This window comes from Chiloscyllium plagiosum, unplaced genomic scaffold (genome assembly GCF_004010195.1).
Source record: "Chiloscyllium plagiosum isolate BGI_BamShark_2017 unplaced genomic scaffold, ASM401019v2 scaf_12259, whole genome shotgun sequence".
In the NCBI taxonomy this organism is placed as follows: Eukaryota; Metazoa; Chordata; class Chondrichthyes; order Orectolobiformes; family Hemiscylliidae; genus Chiloscyllium; species Chiloscyllium plagiosum.
Window position 1 is genome coordinate 16,210 of NW_025212761.1, and position 4,309 is coordinate 20,518.

General features: G+C 46.6%; 1 long non-coding RNA gene across 1 annotated transcript in view; it reads left to right on the forward strand.

The window, feature by feature from the left end:
- Positions 1-393: 393 nt before the first annotated feature.
- Positions 394-4,309, forward strand: part of LOC122547463 — a 7,946-nt gene continuing 4,030 nt past the window's right edge. Inside the window, exon 1 of the long non-coding RNA XR_006311002.1 lies at positions 394-566. This is a non-coding gene — a long non-coding RNA (uncharacterized LOC122547463). The remainder of the gene's footprint in view (positions 567-4,309) is intronic.

Here is a 4,309-nt window from a genome sequence, read left to right on the forward strand (position 1 = left end):
GTTGGGCCGAAGGGCCTGTTTCCTGTGGGGATTCTAATTTTCCCAGCTGCCATCGGTTCTGAGGAAGAGTCACTGGACTCGTGATGACCCTTGGTGTGTGCAGGAGGAGGAAACGGGAAAGGGGAGAGTGGCAGCAGAAACCGGATGAAATGTATCAGTGTAGACTGGGAGGGTTTAGTTACACTCTGTGCAGGTCGTTAGTCTGAATTAGAAACTCCTGGTCCCACGTTTGCAGCAAAGTGGAAGGTGGCTTGGTCCTCAGGCAGTGAGAGGTACTGGGTTATGGCTGCCATCTTTATCTGGGGCCAAGGTACAGCAAGGAGCATGCACGTGTCCTCTTCCTGGGTGGGGGCGGTGCGATTTGAAGAGGAGCATCCAACACATACCAAAAGAAGTGTTTGTCTTCACTATTCATCTTGCACTGACTATGAACTTTGTTTTGTTAATTCATTTTATAGGATTTTAATTGAGAATAATTGAGACTGGGATCTGAAAAGCAAGTTTCTACAGTCCACAGAGTCATCACGATCAGAATATCATTGGCATTTAACTGTGAAAGGAGAAAGGTTTGTCTGTTCTGTCTGTGGGAAAATAGTTTCAATATTTTTGTCAAGCAAAAAGCAGAACTATGTTCAGGTTCATGGTTGGATCACCCTCGGGGTATGTGTTTAATTTTTGGCCCTGCAGATGTGGAAGGAGGTATTGCCCTGAGTAGAGAGCACAGATTTATCCAAATTATACCTCGTCTCTTTGCAGGAACTGTCAGATTTAGTCCCTATCATCCGCTTTATGATGTTAACCTGTAAACTCCCTACTTCCAATTCCCTGCAAATTTCTCATTGAAATTCCTTGTGGACTCAAATTCTAGCACCATTTCCGGTGGAACATTCCAGATTCTGACAACTGTCTGTTCAATCAGAAACTGCTGAAGTCCATTTTGACTCTGGGGTTAGAAAGGGCTGAATTGAAAGATGAGATGCTGTCCCTGAGCTCCCATTGAGATGCATTGGAACAGTACAGGAGGCTAAGGGCAGTGTAGGTGTGAGCAGACAATGAAAATGACAGGGCTGCACTGTGAGGGCTGCTTGGACCAATGAGTGTGTTTTGGAGTTGGATGTAAACAGAGTGAGGTGAGGCAGGGAGAAGGTGAAGCTGAAACTCCGTTTTACTTCAGGCTATTCAGAAATTCACAGTCCCAATGGGAATAGCCAATTTGTCAGTGATACCTGCGGAGTATTTAAGTTTTTAAAAGTACAACAGATCAGCTTAAGTAAAGATTTTTTTAGTATAATGGGTATGTTTGAAGTGAAGGCTGGTTGCTCACTCATTTAAATTCTCTTAATGGGAGTAACTAGATGAATGTAGTGAGATGTTGTTACAGGAGACCGCAGAACCGTGGGACAATGCACAATGTGGGACATAAGGGATGCTTCCATTGTCCGTGACGGCTATGTGTGCAGGCAGTGTGTCCATCTGCAGCTACTGAGAAACTGTTTTTCAGACCTGGAGCTGAGAGTGGACTCACTGTGGAGCAATACTGAGAATGTTATGGACAGCACGGTTAGTGAGTTAGTCACACTGCAGGGGAGAGTTGCACAGGCAGAAAGGGAATGGGTGACCATCAGATCAAGTAAAAGGCTCAGGAAGGGGGTGCAGGACTCGCCAGTGATCATTCCCCTTCTCAAACAGATATTGTGCACCGCTTGGGGATCTATAAGGTTGGGAACAGGTGGGGTGGTCTCTCAGGGGAAATCAGCAACAGCCAGGTTCATGACACCACAGATAGCTCTGCTGCACAGAACGGGAGGAGGGAGAATGTCAGAGCTATAGTGACAGGGGATCCACTAGTCAGGGTCAGAGACAGGCGCGTCTTTGGCCAAAGATATGAATCAAGGACAGTGGAATTGAACCCAGGTCCATTTATTGATAAATGCACAGACTAATAAAGGTCAGCGTCCCAAATGCAACCTTCAGCACTTGATCACCCTGAAGCTCTACTTTCCAGGGACTATGCACTGGTTCTGAACTCTTCAGACGGATTGAAGGGGACAGAGAGAAAACAGGAACAGGGTTGTGTTGCAGTTCTATAAAATAACTGTCTCCCTCGCCTGTCGCTTTCTCCCCCCGCCTCGGTCTCCCACACCCCATCGTGCCTCCAACCCCACCGCAGGGAAAACACCTTGTTTAATTACCCTATCATGCCCCTACTGATTTTATAAACCTCTATAAGGTCACACATCAGCATCTGACACTCCAGGGAAAACGGTGTATTCAGCCTCTCCCTGTAGCTCAAATCCTCCAACTTTCAAGTTTCACAATATTGTTTTGATAGGAAGGAGACCAGAATTGCATACAATATTCCAAGATTGACCTAACCAATGTCCTGTAGAGCGGCAACATGACCTCCCAACTCCTGTACTCGGCACTCTGACCAATAAAGGAAAGCATACTAAACACCTTCTTCACTATCCTATCTACCTGCGATTGCTTTCAAGGAGCTATGAACCTGCATTCCAAGGTCTCTTTGTTCAGGAACACTTCCGAGGACTATACCATTAAGTGTATACACCCTGCTAATATTTGCTTTTCCAAAATGAAGCACCTCACATTTATCTAAATTAAACTCTAACTGCCAGTCCTCAGCATATTCGACCCTCTGATCAAGATCCCGTTTTAATCTGAGGTAATCCTCTTCACTGTCCACTACACCTCCAATTTTGGTGTCATCTTACTAATGCTTCCTATATTCACATCCAAATCATTTATATAAATGATGAAAATTAGTGGATCCAGCACCAACACTTTGTGGCACTCCACTGGTCACAGGTCTCCAACCTGAAAAGCAACCTTCCACCACCACCCTCTGTCTTCTACCTTTGAGCCAGTTTTATATCCAAATGGCTAGTCCTCTCTGTCTTCTGTGAGATCTAACCTTGCTAACCAGTCTCCCATGGGGAATCTTGTTGAGCACCTTCCTGAAGTCCATGTAGATCGTTTCCACCGCTTTGCCCTCATCAATCCTCTTTATTACTTCTTCAAAAAAGTTGACTCATGTTCATGAGAGGTGATTGTTCACACACAAAGCCGTTATTAATACCCAGGACATTGGGGTCTGCGTCACCCAATTATAGGCGTTAATATTCTGGATAAAGTTCATGTACACCAGCTTTGTGATAGTGACTGTGTCTTGAATCTTGTTAATATCACCAATGCCAGTTAGTTCCTTTTGAAAGGCATTCCCTTCCGTCTGCTCTGTCTCCTCCATCCCCACCGTAGACAGTAAGTGGGAGGAGCTCATGGAGTTTCCATGTGAGTGAGACTGAGAAAAGCTTCCCTTCATTCCACTAGCCCACCAGGAAACGGTAGTAGTGTCCTTACCTCTGAAACACGAGGTTTGGGTTCAAAGTTGAGTAACAGCATCTTTGAAGAGGCTGATTGGAAAACATGCCCAAGCTCCCAACTGTCCCTGCCTGAGCCTCCAAACAGAATCTTCCTGTAGTTTCTCTCCTGTCAGTTTCTCCCATTGCTCAGTTTGTCCAGGATCCCCTCCTGCTGCTGTACTGCTCCTGTCCCTCACTGAACTGTCCATCCCCAAGTGTCCTCCACATTCATTAATTGCTGACAATCCCATTGTCCCAGTCCTCCAGCCCCGCCCCATCCACCCTATTGGGCAGCGGATGCTGTCAATCACCCAGGCTCCTGTGTGGTCTGGAGCATGCTCTGTAGGAGTGCCTGGATTCTGGATTAGTGGTGCTGGAAGAGCACAGCAATTCAGGCAGCATCCGAGGACAGGCCTCGGATTTTGCCTGTCCTCGGATGCTGCCTGAATTGTTGTGCTCTTCCAGCACCACTCATTCAGAATCTGGTTTCCAGCATCTGCGGTCATTGTTTTTACCTCTGTAGGAGGGGCAACCAGTGCACGGGCGCAGTGCTGGCCAATTGTTGGCGTATGTGCAGTATGGGTCAGTGCCAGGGAGGGAGGCTGTGGATCTGTGGGATTAATCTGTCATTGGCTGCTCCCTCCCTTCTTCCCTCTGAGAACAGGACCCAGGGGAATGGTCCCAGCCCTGGTATCATGACAAGTGGTCGGCGTATCAGTGGGGGGAAGCATTTTGTAGAAAGTTATCAGAACTCGTGTGAAGATTCAGGAATATTATGGAAAGGAACAAGGAGGTGCCAGCAATTAAAGTTCTAATGTGGTTCATTTTAGTTCAACCAGATATGATTTGGCCAGTGTGCGCAGTCTGGTTCTTATCAGAGGGTCCGTGTTGGGGGAAATAAATAAGAGATTCCAGATTGGGGAAAAAAA